Source organism: Engystomops pustulosus, chromosome 1 (assembly GCF_040894005.1).
Source record: "Engystomops pustulosus chromosome 1, aEngPut4.maternal, whole genome shotgun sequence".
Lineage (NCBI taxonomy): Eukaryota > Metazoa > Chordata > Amphibia > Anura > Leptodactylidae > Engystomops > Engystomops pustulosus.
In genome coordinates, this window is record NC_092411.1 from 270,090,672 (window position 1) to 270,108,976 (window position 18,305).

The 18,305-nt window shown below is 38.0% G+C and overlaps 1 long non-coding RNA gene across 2 annotated transcripts; it reads left to right on the plus strand.

The window, feature by feature from the left end:
- Positions 1-499: 499 nt before the first annotated feature.
- Positions 500-18,075, plus strand: LOC140113101 (uncharacterized). 2 transcript variants are annotated; one of them, XR_011852709.1, is made up of 3 exons: positions 500-588; positions 13,108-13,278; positions 17,334-18,075. It is a non-coding gene; the product is annotated as an uncharacterized lncRNA (long non-coding RNA). The 2 variants fall into 2 exon arrangements; XR_011852710.1 differs by lacking the exon at positions 500-588 and adding an exon at positions 9,138-9,795.
- Positions 18,076-18,305: the final 230 nt, after the last annotated feature.

The window sequence follows — 18,305 nt, forward strand, 5'->3', positions numbered from 1 at the left end:
AGTATAACAGTATATAGTGATCTCTATCACAGATATATAAGTACATGTGTGTAGTATAACAGTATATAGTTATCTCTATCACAGATATATAAGTACATGTGTGTAGTATAACAGTATATAGTGATCTCTATCACAGATATATAAGTACATGTGTGTAGTATAACAGTATATAGTGATCTCTATCACAGATATAGAAGTACATGTGTGTAGTATAACAGTATATAGTGATCTCTATCACAGATATATAAGTACATGTGTGTAGTATAACAGTATATAGTGATCTCTATCACAGATATATAAGTCCATGTGTGTAGTATAACAGTATATAGTGATCTCTATCACAGATATAGAAGTACATGTGTGTAGTATAACAGTAATGATCTTCAGGTCTCCCATCAGGCACCAGTCTGACCATTAAGCCCAGTCAGCTCCTGTGTATTCCTGGTTCTCAGTGATTCCAGCACATGTCAGTGACCTGCTGCCCCCCATCCAGATCATTGTCTCCTCTCCTGATCGATGCAGGTCGTGTACAGATTGTGTAGTCAGATCAGATGCAACATTATGACAGCTCCAGCTTCAGGAATTATGGTAAAAAAATTTAAATTTTGTCGATAAGAGACAAGTAGTAAGTTACTTCTGGAAAGTCAGCATCAATAGTTCATAGAAATGTCTAATAGAAAAGCCTGAAAATTATTCCCAGAACTAAGAATCAGAAAGGACAGAAAGTTCGATCAACTGCAGACACGTCTGACACCAAGTACAAGGAACAAGTACAGATACAAGTGACTTTATATGAGTATTAATATACCCATCTTATATATCAAACTATTTATTATCCATCTATCTATCTCATATCTATCTATCTATCTATCTATCTATCTATCTCATATCTATCTATCTTTCTATCTCCTATCTATCTATCTATCTATCTATCTATCTATCTATATATCTATCTATCTATCTCCTATCTATCTATCTTTCTATCTATCTATCTATCTATCTATCTATCTATCTATCTATCTCCTATCTATCTATCTCCTATCTATCTATCTATCTATCTATCTCATATCTATCTATCTTTCTATCTCCTATCTATCTATCTATCTATCTATCTATCTATATATCTATCTATCTCCTATCTATCTATCTATCTATTATCTATCTATCTATCTATCTCATATCTATCTATCTATCTATCTATTATCTATCTATCTATCTATCTATCTATCTATCTATCTCATATCTATCTATCTATCTTTCTATCTATCTATCTATCTATCTATCTCATATCTATCTATCTATCTATCTATCTCATATCTATCTATCTCATATCTATCTATCTATCTATCTATCTATCTCATATATATCTATCTATCTATCTATCTCATATCTATCTATCTATCTCATATCTATCTATCTATCTCTATCTCATATCTATCTATTCATTATCTATCAAAAAATAAATTTATTCATCTATCTATTATGTTTCTTTCTTTGTATTATCTATTCATCTTCTATGTATCAATTATCTACCTACCTATTCATTTTTCTTCTACAATGTATTATTTTTTTTATATTTAAGTTTTCCCAACTTTTTAGTACATTTTTGGTTATAGCTACCATACTGAACAACATTTAAACTTTTACATTCATTCAAGAAAACCATTTTTATGCTCTCGTTTGAGCCACAGTGTAAGGGCTGCATTTATTTCCTACAAATTATAAATCTTTTGCAAAGGTTTTCGATGAAAGATTTTACTACTTAAAAATATATATACACATAAAAACGAGAATTTTCAAAATACAAATAAAAATTATAATAATAATAATTGTTAATATTATTATTATATTAACAATAAAACGATGCTGATACTTAGAATATTATAATTATTAATATTGCAATATAATTATTTTAATTATACTCATTGTATTATTATTAGTTTATTGGTAGCAGGTATATTGACAAATCATTCTTATAAAAAATATACATAAAGTAGGGAGGAATTTAATATTTTTCTTACTATTAAGATTAATTATTGTTATTATTATTAGCCTCTGTACATCTGCCGTACAAATGCTGGTTCTGTGTCTATTTCTGTGAACTTCCCATCTTCTCTTTGCTTTCCTTTAACCTTTCCCTGACTCACACTCACATGACTGCTACAGGGTTCCCCGAGCCCCTTCTCCCATCACCCTCACAGCTCCTCTAATAATCCCCTCCAGCCCCGGGTCAGTCTGTACAGGTACAGCCCTGGTGTGGATCAGGACACTTGTGTAGTGTCAGGGATGACATAGAGGGGGAACCTCCTTATTTAGGAAGCTGCTTCACTTATTTTCCTGCTAGTGAGATTTTCATGTGAGTGGCCACTTGACAAGATGCAGCCAGACAACATTAAGAACGCTGACTTCACTCATCCTGTAAGGAATGTCCTGCACTCACTGCACCCAGCCACACTCACCTCACTGCACCCACATACACTGCACCCAGCCACACTCACCTCACTGCACCCACATACACTGCATCCAGCCACACTCACCTCACTGCACCCACATACACTGCATCCAGCCACACTCACCTCACTGCACCCACACACACTCACCTCACTGCACCCACACACACTGCACCCAGCCACACTCACCTCACTGCACCCAGCCACACTGCACCCAGCCACACTCACCTCACTGCACCCAGCCACACTGCACCCAGCCACACTCACCTCACTGCACCCACATACACTGCACCCAGCCACACTCACCTCACTGCACCCACATACACTGCACCCAGCCACACTCACATCACTGCACCCACACACACTGCACCCATCCACACTCACATCACTGCACCCACACACTGCACCCAGCCACACTCACCTCACTGCACCCACACACACTCACCTCACTGCACCCACACACACTGCACCCAGCCACACTCACCTCACTGCACCCAGCCATACCTCACTGCACCCAGCCACGCTCACCTCACTGCACCCACATACACTGCACCCAGCCACACTCACCTCACTGCACCCACACAACTGCACCCAGCCACACTCTCCTCACTGCACCCAGCCACACTCACCTCACTGCACCCAGCCACACTCACCTCACTGCACCCAGCCACACTCACCTCACTGCACCCACATACACTGCACCCAGCCACACTCATCTCACTGCATCCACACATACTGCACCCAGCCACACTCTCCTCACTGCACCCAGCCACACTCACCTCACTGCACACACACTGCACCCAGCCATACTCACCTCACTGCACCCACACACGCTGCACCCAGCCACACTCTCCTTACTGCACCCAGCTACACTCACCTCACTGCTCCCATATACACTGCACCCAGCTACACACTGGACCCAGCGCACACACTTCACTGCACCCACATACACTGCACCCAGTCACACTCACCTCACTGCACCCATCTCATCTCACTGCACCCACACTCTGCAACCAGCCACACTCAACTCACACACTGCACCCGGCCACACTCACCTCACTGCACCCACACACTACACACAGCTACACGCATTTCACTGCACACACACACTGCACCCAGACACACTCACCTCACTGCACCCAGATACACTCTCCTCACTGCACCCACACACACTGCACCCAGCCACACTCTCCTTACTGCACCCAACAACACTCTCTTCACTGCACCCACATACACTGCACCCAGCCACACACATGTCACTACACCTACACACTGCACCCAGCCACACTGACCTCACTGCACCCACACACTTCACCCAGCCACACTCACCTCACTGCACCCATCTCATCTCACTATACCCACACTCTGCACCCAGCCACACTCAACTCACTGCACCCACACACTGCACCCGGCCACAATCATCTCACTGCACCCAGCTACACGCATCTCACTGCACACACACACTGCACCCAGACACACTCACCTCACTGCACCCAGATACACTTATCTCACTGCACCCACATACACTTATCTCACTGCACCCACATACACTGCAGTCAGCAATACTCACCTCACTGTATACCCAGGGGATTGTAACACCCAGTTACACTCAACTCACAGTATCCACACACACTCACACTACTGCAGCCAGCCCCACCTACCTCACTGCATCCAGTCACACTGAACCAAGCAAAATTCACCTACCGGCACCCAGTCACACTCACCTCACAGCACCCTGTCCCCCAGCCACATTAGTTAGATAGAATAATTTTTGTTCCCTCTTTTACTTATTATAAATTTATCATATCATAACTTTTATTAAAATATTAAATATTACAAATTTAGACGGCTATGACCTGGTGAAGAATTGTGCCATAGCCATAGCAGGCACCGGCATCATGCACGCCTAAGGAACGCCCAGAGCATGTCCCGGAACTGCCCCCTCCCCACCCGACGGGCATAGAAGGTGGAGAACAAGCAATTCTCGATTTTGCGGCTTGTACCCCTGTATTTGGGTGTACAAGCCGTGATTAATCCCCCTATTGTAGTTAGAAAGATACATGTATACAGATAGATGGATATGAGATAGATAATAGATGACAGGTAGATGAAATAGATACTGTAGGTAGATAATACAAATAACGGGAAGCTGTGATTGGCGCAGAGCCAGAAATTGCACCTATTCGGCCCTCTACACCACTTGGGCGGGGGGTAGAGGCAGGGGGACAGGGCTTGCCAGTGGGTGCCAGGGACGTAGTTTGGATCATCTGCTGGCATATAATGTGCCAGGGTATGATATACTCCCCCCCCCCCCCCTTCATATTTTAGTGTTATTATTCTAGTTCTTTTAGTTTTACTAAATTCTTATTTTATTCGGGGAGATTTATCAGAAGTGTCTACAGCTGAACTGGTCAAGTTGCCCATGGCAACCAATCAGAGACTAGCTGTAATTTTATAAACAGCTGTGGGAAAATGAAAGCTGAGCTCTGATTGGTTGCCATGGGTAACTAGAACAGTTCTGCTCTCAGACACTTCTGATAAAAATGTTTGTGTTTTTATTATATGTATTATATCATGTCTTTATCATTCGCACATGCGCAGTCTGGCGCTCATTTATCAGGGCTTGTGCGGCAGCATACGGACAGGATTTGCGCCTATTTCTCCCTAACGCCACTTCCACCCCAAAAGGGTGTGAAGGGGCAACTCACATGGCAGGAACTGCAGATTGCAACATCTGCAAAGAGTTTGTATGTTCTCTCCGTGTTTGCGTGGGTTTCCTCTGGGTCCTCCGGTTTCCTCCCACACTATAAAACATACTGGTGGGTTGATTAGATTGTGAGCCCCATGGTTACAGGGACTGATTCTGTTCGGCGCTGCATAATCTGTAGGCGATATATAAACAAAAGAATTATTATTATTATTTATCAGGAGGCCAGAGTTCCTGATAGACCCTTGGATGTCGCGTTCTCTAGGCACCAAGGGCTGGCGTATGATAAATGTGCCCCCATTTGTCCTATTTTGTATGTATAATAGATCTTATTGCTATATACATACAATATGTGCCCTAGAATATTATGTTGGATATACACATGCGCCCACTATCCCCCCTTCCCGGGTGACCGTGGTGCGGTGAAGTGTAGGGACAATTCCGGGTGATTACTAGTAAATAGCTTGTCCCCCATCCTATACTTTTGGCCGGGCCGCTCCTCCATTCACCTTGTGATCTGCAGGCAGCACAGGGTAAAGTTGCAGTGTTCACAGTTAGGAGCTTAGAAGGTCCGTTTGTTTAACCTTTGTTAACGGCAGCTTGACCCTGTCACAAAGCACTAATCACCGGGAACAAAGCCCTAGTGAGGAATGAGGGCTGCAGGGGAGAGACAGCTCCAGCAGGAATGAGACTGTCCAAGTGATGGCCCCTGCTGTATCCCGTGCAGAGCCCCCCACTCTGTATATACCAACCGCTGTCAATTATACAACTGGGAACTTTATAAAGTTCTTAGTACAGAGGGGTTGTCTGATTTACAATCATACTGGGGCACATTTACTAAGAACAGTGCAGTCTGTACTATGTGCAGTTAGCTGTGTATTGTGCAGGGGGCGCTAGATTCAGCATTTCTGGCTCCCATTATTCATGAATGTGGCGCCCCCTACACTGCTCCAACAGAGTGCACCACTTTTTTTAGCTGCACCTATAACATGGACCATGTGACACAATTCTGTCGGACTTTGCATGTTAAATCTGGCGCACAATCCGACTGAGCACCGGAACGTCCCCTAATTTGTGAGGACACTTCTTAAAGGAAACCTACCACTTGAAGTGGCAGGTTTCCGATGGCAATACCGAGCACCAGCTCAGGGTGAGCTGGTGCCGGCGCTTATTTTTGTTAGTGTTTTAAACCGTGGTATCGCGGTTTAAAACACTTTTTAAACTTTATAGCCGGCACGCGCTCGGCGCTTACCATGCGCGCGGCTACATAGGAAGTGAAGGAGAGCCGGTATTGCCGGTATTGCCATCGGAAACCTGCCACTTCAAGTGGTAGGTTTCCTTTAAATACCTGTGCAAGCAGTGCGCACTAGAAAGAACGTGCAAAGTCTGACAGAAAACTGGCGGTAGGACCTTAGTAAATGTGCCCCATTACATCAAAATTACAGAGACCAAAGCATGATAAAGCAGGGACACTTACTCATCCTGTAGCAGCCTGTGAATTAGCAGTCTGGAGGGGCTCTGGTAACACCCACATGAGCACTCATGACTCATTAGCATAATTTTGGAATCTCATTTTAGAAGGAAGGAGGACATGGATAACAAATATAAGACAATTACCACAGTCACGCTGCCTGGATCTATGAGTAATGTCCCTGGTTTATCAGGATGGATTTTGATCTCTAACCATTCAACAAATTTAGCAGAGATCAGTAGTTTAGTGTTACTATGAGGGGCATCACAGTGATCACATGACTGATATTCTTCAATTTTGCAGCTTATGGTTGGAGACCCTGCTGCTGTGACTCGCTGATCCCCCTCCCCGCTCCATAGAGTGTGTATGTAATCTGATATCTCAGTCAGTTTCTCATAATCTTTATAGTCTCGGTAGCAAAAGGAAATCAGCAGAGATTTCGGAGTGAAAAGCAGATTTGGAGTTCTATAAGAGCATATTTCTTTGATGAGATATATTACAAACTTTCTTGTGTTCCCTTGTGCTATCGATTTATTAATCAGTGTTATTGACTAGAAAAGAAAATCTACCATCCCCATCCATCCTGATAAACCAGGGACATTACTTATAGATCCAGGCACCGGGACTGTGATAATCTTCTTATATTTGTTATCCATGGCCTCCTTCCTTCTAAAATCAACTTTGATATTCATGCTAAAGATCAAAAAGGGCTCCTGGGGGTGTTACCAGAGCCCCATCCTGCTGTCGCATCACAGGATGTTAAACCGTCACACCCTCCCTCTGGCTGATGTACTTTCACTCAGTGGTTTTGGGGAGGTGCTCTGCACAGTCTCAGTTGGCTCTTTAGCATAATTTTAAAAGTTGATTTTAGAAGGAAGGAGGCCATGGATAAGAAATATAAGAAGATTACCACAGTCCCGGTGCCTGGATCTATGAGTAATGTCCCTGGTTTATCAGGATGGATTCTGATGGTAGATTTCCTTCAAAGGTTTTAAGTTTAAATAATACTTAATTCACTTCACATAGATGTATATTAGAGCACTGGCACAAGAGGGCACTTACACCCTGGCACTGGGGGGCCCAGCTATTAGATATGTAGTATTTAGCTGCTCTCTTATATTACAGTATCTATGGCTTTAGATCTGGCTGAGCATTCATGTGTTTCAATGGGTGCAAGGGAATGAAGTTGCTGTTGGCAGCCTATTAACCTTTTATGTTAAATTTAGCATGGCATGATGGGAGAGCTGAGAGCAAAGATCAGCCGCTTCATCTGACATTCATCTAATACATCTATGGCTACCTCAAAAAAAAATATCAAATCCAAATAGTGATGCAGTTTCCAGCCTTGAACTGAAGCTTTTATTACCGTATAGGATGTAGTTAAAGGGAATTAAATTGTTCAGATCTTAAAAATGGTTGTTCGGAGGTTGAAAAACATGGCTGCTTTCTTCAAAATACAGCGCCATCCCTGACCATGGTTTGTGCCAGTATTGCGATACCACACACTACCTATGGTCAGGAAGAAAGCAGCCATGTTTTTTAACCTCCCGACAACCCCTTTAAGGCTATGACCAACTATAGAGTAATGGCCTAAACAACACAATTTAAACCCTTCAATAAAAGACCTTTTATGACCTAAGAAAGACATGTCTAAAAACAGCGCCACCTTTGCCATAATGGTTTGTGCTGATATTGCAGTTTTGCTGGCTAGAAATAAATTGAGCTTAGTTGCAATTCGGCGCACTGCCAGGTGTGCCGCTGTTTTTGGAAGAATACAGCCATGTTTTTCCACCTCCATACAACCCATTTATGCCATTCTCATACTCCTGGCTCTGCGCCGGCAATGGCAACTAAATCACAGCTTGTACAAGGCATGAAAAATGTGGAGCTGATTTTTCCTCTATTCAATCCATAGTGAGAAAGAAGAAGTTGGGTCAGACTACATGCAGGTTTGTTTGTAGTCTGTAACCATAGAGACACAGAGGTCGGAATAGGAGTTATGTATGCTAAGAAGTAGGACATTTTAATGAATACTATAAAAAAAGATGTAAATACATTTCCAATTATTGTAAACTATGGAGAGAATCAATAAAAGTGAACTATGGGCCAGATTTATCAGGGCTGAAATCTGGAGTACAAGAGCTGAAATAGATGCAATTCTTGGCGCATGGTAAGGAACTGCACCTATTACTCCCTTACACAACATCCGTACTCAGGTTATGGTGCAATTGTATGCCAGGCCGGACCTGGCGTAGACCCACCGCGCCGGTGCACCGCATAGCAGCCACCTGGCGAATTGATCGGAGCCTCTTTATAAATCCGGTGGGTGCTCTACATAACATCACGCCATAGCATCATACACTAGCACACATAGGGGCACATTTTCATACATTGGTAATAGTTACACCGGTGTATGAAGCTGCCCCTGACTGGCGCAACGCACAGGATTTAGGTACAACCGGCAGCAGAGTGCAACAGTGCTCTGCACTGCCAGGGCTGACCTTGCGTGGAATTGTGCCATAGACTGTGCAGTTCCGGGGCACCAAAGCCTGCTCCGGCCCATTGCGTGGGGTGGCACCACCCCCTCCGCACCCAGCTGTCAAATTGGCCACAATTCCTGGCAGTGCGCCTGGACATACAAGCTGTGATAAATGTGCCCCATAGTGCCAGCATATGATAAATCTCCTTCTATATCTGATCGGACCATCAAGGGAAGGTCCTCCAAGCCATGTCACACCAAGTGAAATGTTAACGACTAACGTAATGGACATATGAAACCTAATGCCAGTCTGGAGGCGTAAAGTTCGTTCTGCTGAGGGCAAATGGCAAATCTAGACTTCCAAGCCACTAAACATCCGAATATTTATCTAATACCTTCTAGGACAAAGTCAATTGTTTAATTAACTGATAATAGGAAAAATTCCCAAACTCTTACGTCGTAGCCACCCCTGAGGACTGAGCTATGTGCTCCGAGCTGGAAAGAAATGTGCCAGAGGTGTAAAGGTTAAAGTAACAGAAAGGGAGAAAATGTGTTTTTGTCTTTGTAACTTTAACCTCTTGATACGTTTTGGGGTTTATATTTCATCGAAACAGTTTGGAGATTGACTCGCGCTTTAAGACATGTGATGTGAAGAAAAGCTGCAATGTGACAAGGACGACAGCCGACAGTGAGCATTGATGTGGATAAGGGTTTGGCGCAATTCATTCATATTTAGTAAAAAAAATTATACCCCCCCTGCACCCCAAACTCCCATTGTTTATGGACAATTAGTTGACTGGGTTATTTAAAGTTCTATAATATGATATAGTATTACATAAAATGTGTACTTTAGGATCTGGTACTTTTTTTGTATTATTAGTCATAGGAGGTCTTTTTTTTTGTGAGAACACTTGGGGGGACATTAATCATAGTGGGTCTCAGGTTCGCCTATTTTTGCGCCTGGTTTGCTCTTCTTTTTGGCTCCTGATCTATGATGGATCTAGTTCTGCCTTAGTAAATGCCTTTTAGATTTGTCTCATGTCCGATTCATTTGCGCCTAAATTAGCGCCAAATTTGTCTCAAACTGTTAGATCTCATTTGTGAGCAATAATGAAAGGAGACTGAGAAAATGTGACAGAACGTTCAGGGCTTCATCTCTGCCCAAAACCTATGATTGTGATGTAACTGCAGGGACTAAAAGTTGCAGAGATGTAAAAAAAAAAAAAATTCTTGCAGAAATGAGTCTTTTTCCTTTTTTATTATAATTTACATGAAATGGCGTCTGATAATATTCTCAGATCTGTACAATAAGACAATAATCACTCCCAGAGATGATCCCATAGACAATGATGGAGTCGTCACTGGGGAAATTTTACATTTTAAACGACTCCGAAGTATTTTCCATGTTGCATAGAGGTTATTCTTCATTTGGGAACCTAAAATGTATGTTTTTAGTAATGTAAAGTGATTTTTTTTTTAAAGTGCACCTGCTCAGAGTAGGTGCACTTTTGCGCCTATTTTGCGCCTTTTTAGGGGCAGATTTGTGATAGATCTGTATAGGACGCACTCACTATGTCAGATAAGGCGCAGGGACTCAAAACCAATAAGTGCCGAACTTTGACATGCACCAGATTAACGAGAAGCTCCAGATTTTTGCGCGAAAAAAAGCGCTCAAACCAGTCTAACAGACTATGATTAATGTCCCCCTTGTATTTTGTAATGGGGACAATAATTATTTAGATTGTGTATTCAGTAAAAAAAAAATCTTTGTTGGATGAGAATTTTCTGCCACACCCTTTTTGGGTTGGGTTTTAATCGGTTTTATGTGTATTTTTTTTTTAGCAGAATGCTGCTGCTCAATTTTTACAAATTTTTATTACTTTAAATAAAATAAAACGCACCTATTAGCGATCCGGATTATTATATGGATTTCTGTAAGGGATTTCTTTCATGATTAGCTGTAATTGGTATTTACATCGTTACAGAATACGGTTAGGACCTATTGATCCCGTTTTTTGCTTTTATTCATTTTATTTAGGGGTAGAAGTGACTTAAAACTGTATTATAGTCATTTTGACTTTTTTCAGTTTTTCTTAGTCTTTTCTGTTACAGCATTGGCAGTAAAGTATTTATGCCTTTATATGTCATTAATTCCTGCATTTTCAGATGCGACAAGAGATATATTTTTTTGTTTTGCCTAATTTTTTTTTTTTTGGATTTAAAATGCTGGAGGGGAGGTTTTAAATATTTTATACTTTTATTTTTACTTATTTAATGGAATTTCTACGACCAGGATAACGGACTGTAAACCTAGCACACTGACATACTGGTGTGTGCCCCCTATGGCAGGATCTGTTCTTCGCGTAACTTTTTATACCCTTGTTTTTACTAAAAAAGTATTTAAAAATATGCAAATGAGCCTAAGGTCCTCCGGGCTCCATATCTGTTAATTGAGCCTGGAGTCCCTCAGACTCATTTACACTATTTTTTTTGGAAATAGGGGCATAATGAGCTAAAAGAAGAGTAGATCCTGAGGGGAAGGGGGGGGGGGGGAACCAGCATGTAAGTGTGCTTGGTTTACAATGCTCCATCCTGGTAATAGATTTCCATTAATTGTCTAACCCGAGCAGATGTGAATGTGTGATCGTTTGATTGCCCACATATTATTATGCAATACTTGTCCATCATCAGGAATAGGCATGCTGAAATCCAACATGTCCAATCATTAAATGGCAAAGGTTGGCGATTTGTCTGGATGTCTCCTAACTCATTTTACAGAGGGTCAGTCAGTGATGTTTTGCAGTTTTACCACCCCTCACTGTGTGTGACTGCAGGATAACTGGCTGGAGCAAAAACTATACAATACTGGGCGGAGCAGCAGGTAAGTCATAGCTATAAGATCATATGGCGAGTACAGATATTATATATGTATATGGATGTATATTGTATAGATATATACTACTTTAGTGATCAGCTCTGTCCCCTGAGTGTAGCTGTAACACAACTGGCTGTAGCAGGAGCCTCTCCCTTGATCATTAAAGGGATTGTCCACTTTCAGCAAATAATCAATGTTGTTTGTGTAATGAAAAATGTATACAACTTTCTAATATACTTTCTGTATCAATTCCGCACAGTTTTCTAGATCTCTGCTTGCTGTCATTATATAGGAAGCGTCACTGCTTACTTCCAGTGGATAGAATCCAGGGTCATGTGATGTTGCACCGGTGCACAAGCCATTACAGCCGGTCCCCTATTTAAGGACACCTGACTTACAGACGACCCCTAGTTACAGACGGACCGCTTTGCCCTCTGTGATCTCTGGTGAAGCTCTCTGGATGTTATATTAGTCCCAGACTGCAATGATCAGCTGTAAGGTGTCTGTAATGAAGCTTTTTTGATAATCCTTGGTCCCATTACAGCAAAAAAATTGTGATTTTTTTTTCTGGATCTACAATTATAAAATATAAAGTTTCGACTTACATACAAATTCAACTTAAGTACAAACCTATGAAACCTATCTTGTATGTAACCCGGGGACTGCCTGTATTACAACCTAGAGTAATCAGAGCTCGTGCACCTGCCTGTCCATCACATGACCATGGACTGATTTGTATCCACTGGAAGTAAACATAGAAGTTTCCTATAGGATGACAGCAAGCAGAGATCCAGAAAACTATGAGCAATTGATACAGAAAGTAGAATGGAAAATTGTATAATTTTTCCTTACACAAAGCACATCAATTATTTGCTGAAAGTGGACAATCCCTTTAAGTCCTGACTATAGTTGAAAATAGAACTAGACCCCAGTACCCATCTGTCCTATGGTAGAGCCTGAGCAATCGGATATTTATTTTCTATGCTGTGGAAATCCCTACCCTTTATGAATGGTTTTAGAGTAATAGTATAGTAGGAAAGTATCACTGCTACCTTGCATTGTATTGTAACCTGTGACGCCCCCCCCCCCCCATGCTGTATGTCTAACATGTGAATGTATTTACAGACATGAGACGGGTGATGGAGATTGTACGGAGCGGCCGTCACATGAGGAGGCCCCATATCACACCCCAGTAATCTGTAATGTGCGTGTGACTGAGCTCTTAATAAGAGTCCTAATATAGTTCACATGCACCCGGGCCGGAGGAGACAGGAGGACGTGTGAGGACACTGCTAGGTAACACAACAACAGCCTATTGTACCCAGCCAAGACCTCATTATGTACAGGGGGGGGGGCACACCACGTAATAGAACATTGTCATCATGTACAGTTTAGCAATTTTGTTTTATCTTTTATCTCCTCTAACTCCTAAATGTTTGCATTATTATTGCATTATCTATCTATCTATCTATCTCATATCTATCTATCTATCTATCTATCTATCTATCTATCTATCTATCTATTTATCTCATATCTATCTATCTATCTCATATCTATCTATCTATCTATATATCCATCCATATTATATCTATCTATCTATCTTTCTATCTATCTATCTATCCATCTAATATCTATCTATCTATCTCTCATATCTATCTATTATCTATCTATCTATCCATCTCATATCTATCTATCTATCTATCTATCTATCTATCTATCTATCTATCTATCTGTCTATTCCATATCATATCTATCTCATATCTATCTATCTATCTATCTATCTATCTCATATCTATCTATCTATCTACCTATCTATCTATCTATCTATCTATCTCCTATCTATCTCATATCTATCTATCTATCTATCTATCTATCTATCTATCTATCTCCTATCTATCTATCTATCTATCTATCTATCTATCTATCTCATATCTATCTATCTATCTATCTAATATCTATCTATCCATCTAATATCTAACTATCTCATATCTATCTATCTATCTATCTATCTATCTATCTATCTATCTCATATCTACCTATCTATCTACCTATCTATCTATCTATCTATCTATCTCATATCTATCTATCTATCTACCTATCTATCTATCTATCTATCTATCTCCTATCTATCTCATATCTATCTATCTATCTATCTATCTATCTCCTATCTATCTATCTATCTATCTATCTATCTATCTATCTATCTATCTATCTATCTATCTCATATCTATCTATCTATCTATCTAATATCTATCTATCCATCTAATATCTAACTATCTCATATCTATCTATCTATCTATCTATCTATCTATCATCTCATATGTATCTATCTATCTATCTATTATCTATCTCCTATTTATCTATCTATCTCATATTTATCTTCTATTTATCTATTTAATGTCTAACATCTATCTATATTATCTATAATATATATCTATTTTTATCATGTAAATCAGTATCATCTATCTCCTATCTAATTATTTATTATCTATCATTGTATCTTTTCATCTTTGGTATTATCTCTCTCATATCTCTATCTATGTATCTCATATTTTTCATCTATGTATCTGTCTATATATCTCTCTACCCCCACATCGATATCTATTTAACTGTCTATTTATTTTATATTTTTTATTATCTATTATCTATCTCATATCTCTATCTATGTATCTCATATCTATCTATTTATCCACCATCCACTTATCTATAGAACCAACCTCAGTGTTTATAGTGTTATAAGCTATGACGTTGTTACAAGTTGTTATTACATTGCACATAACTTAAATAACTTTTGCACACGTTTACATAAACATATGTTTTGTATCTTTATTTCTCTAATCCTTCCGTGTATCTCTGGAAATGATTTACAAGAATCTTTATGTCCATGAAATAGACGTAAATTGCTGGTTGTACAGTAAATATCGTCCTGGTTTTACTCAACTGATATCAGGTCGATGCTTGTGGTTTGGACTCATAGAACAGACACGACTGGATACTGTTATTTGCATTTGAAGCTTCATAGTTAAAAGGAATGTTTGCAATTACAGGAAAAGCCTAAATTAAAATCAATAGCGCCCATTATCTTCATCACTTAAAAGGTTTTCAGAAGAGAACAATCTATTTTTTTTCCTATTTATACAATATCCCTAATCATGGATAATGTGTTCTGTAGAGACTTTCTATAGGCAACAAATGTCTAAATATTGTTTATTTCATTCTATATTTCCTTTCAGTAGATAGGATTATAAGCAAAATAGTACAGCAAAAAAATAAAAAAATATATTTACATAACAAAAAAATAGGATTCACATTTTAACTTTTCATTATTTCTTTACTAAAAGAAAATCATTTTTAATAATTTTTTTTATCAATTTTATCACAAATATAATATTAATAAAATAAATTTTTTATAATAATTACAACTAACACAAATAAATTAATATAAAAGAAAGAAAAGCTTGGTCTAATGTGGCATGAAATTAGATTAATTGCAGAAATTTCGGTAAAGTTTTTCGGTTATTTCGGTTATTTTTTTCAATAGCCTGATTTTTTTTTTACCAACCGTTTCCCCATTACCCTAAGACGTCATCATTTTTAATAGAGTTTCTTTTTTGTAAATTGATTTTGTTTCCTGATTCTCGTCCGATATTATTTACCATTGAAAAGTTTTGCTGCCTATGAAGTCAGGAAAATGAAAATTTTGATAAGTCAATTTTTTTTATTAACCTCAATGGAATATTTTTGGTGGATACAGTTTTTGAAAAATATTTGGTGGCTGTATATATAAATGTTATGAATATTATTATTATTATTATTATTATTATTATTATTATTATTATTATTGTTATTATTATTATTATTGTTATTATTATTATTATTATTATTATTATTATTTTATGAATATACTTAAAATGTAAAGGATATTATCCTAACTATGGGATTTTTATCAGAATGGTTCCAAATTTTATTGAAACATAAATTGTGTGTCCTTCTATGTAAAAATTGTAAATTTGCTAGTACCAAATCTAGACTTTGTGTAAAATAATTATGGAATGTTACAAACCAAATAAACATTAAATATTTGAAACCAAATGAGATGAGAAATAAGAATGAATAAAAATAGATCAACATTTTATTTCAACATTGGTTGTGTGTCCTCGATGTAAAAATTGGAAATTTGCTAATATCAAATCAAGATTTCACCGAAATTCATTATGGAATGTTACAAACCAATTAAAAATTAAATATTTGAAAGCAAAGGCAAAAATGTAAAAACAAATAAACTAAAAAAAAAATAATACAGATAAAAATACACATAAAGAAATTCAACTGTACTAAACCAAGAAATAAATAACAGTCAAAAATTATTATAGAAAATAAAAAAATAAAAATAATAAATAAACAAATAATATAATTAAACATTAACATTTAGTAAGCAATAAATATTTTTTAAATTTTAGATTGATTAAAGAAATTGATTCCAGTCTATTTCGTTTACAATGAATCCTTTGTATATAAAATGATTGAGATCTAATAAAAAAAATACAAAGGAAAGAAAAAAAGGAATAAAAAGCAAAATAAAACTATTGTAATGTATTAAACTAAAGATTAATCAAAATACTCAAAAACAACAACAAATGGCAATAGAAAAATTGTTAAAGTGGAAAGTGAATAAATCATAATTACATTGTTTACATTTTGTCAACATAAATAAACCAATAAACTACATAAACATGATGTTAAATTAAAAAAAAAATACAATTAAAACACCAAAACAAAATAAATAATTTTGGGGGGGAAAATTACATACGCTTGTTTCTTAATATGTCGATCTCCAGGGTGACATAAGATAGTGAATATCCTTTCTCATGTTCTATTTGTTTGTTTTTCAGCTTATATGGATTAAAAAATAATAATAAAATAACAGTAATAAAATATATAATGGTATTGATGATGGCAGAGCGCCCTTCAGGGCCTGGAAGCCATAATGTCTGGTCGTGTTCATTAGGTTGATGGTGGTGAAGCCCTTGGATTCTCTGATTGGTTTATGTGACTGGAGCGGGCATAATGTGATTAGTGATCTATGGTTGGGGAGAAACGAGAGAAATTAACTAAAAGCGACATAAAAAGTGTAAGAGTCTTGCTTTAATGCCTGCTTGGAGGATTGATGCCCTCTGTAGAGCCTGTGTTATCCCCCCTTGTCACGCAATGCTTACAGGGTATGGAGTTGCATTCTCACTTTGTACACAGGTTGTCTGAGGTCGTCTGCAAGGTCAAGGCGACAGAATGAATTATTTAATATTTGTTATATTTTTCAAACATTTTTTTCAAATACCTTTTTTTTTTTGTAGGCGACTGCATGTTCCTCCCGGACACAAGAAAAAAAATTGGATCATGGGATCTACAGCTCAAGCTGGGACATTACTTAGAATAATTCATGAAGAGTCCAGATTTTAAAAATGTTCAAAAATCATAAATTTATGATCAAAAGATATGCAATGACTTATTTTTATTTCTTTCCCCCCTTCATAAGAAGAACAATTAACTTTAACTTGGACTGAGATTGAAAATATGAGTTTAAAGGGTTTTGGAAAATAATTTTTTTTCCGGTCGTTACTTTTTGGAATTCTAATTATTGGTCACTGCAATTGCAATTTTGCATAGAATGTTCTATTTTGCTTAGAATGTTCTATTTTGCTTAGAATGTTCTATTTTGCTTAGAATGTTCTATTTTGCATGGAATGTTCTATTTTGGATAGAATGCTCTATTTTGGATAGAATGCTCTATTTTGCATACAATGTTCTAATTTGCATACAATGTTCTATTTAGATTAGAATGTTCTATTTAGATTAGAATGTTCTATTTTGCATACAATGTTCTAATTTGCATACAATGTTCTATTTAGCTTAGAATGTTCTATTTTGCATACAATGTTGACCTGTTTGTTGAAAGTTGCAGATTGTTCTGGTCTTACTGTAAAAAGACAAAAAAAAGTTATAAATCCCTAAACTAAATGTCTTTGTGCTTTAGATATAAGCATTTTTTGTGAGATAAATTTGTGAGGTATATTAAAATATTTGTGTTTTACGTTTTATAGAGTCTTTGCTTTCTTCTTGTGTCGTCTTCCGCTTTCTGTTTGATGTGGGAAAACGCTGAATTTAGTAATTTTGTCAGTTTGCGATGACATCACACTAACACTAACACTAACACTAACGGATTTTCTCTTCCACCATAAAATATGAATATCAGGCAAATTATTTGAGAAGGGCACCACAACTTTTCTACAAGAAAACATAGAAAAATCCTTTTTGTTTTTCGTGTT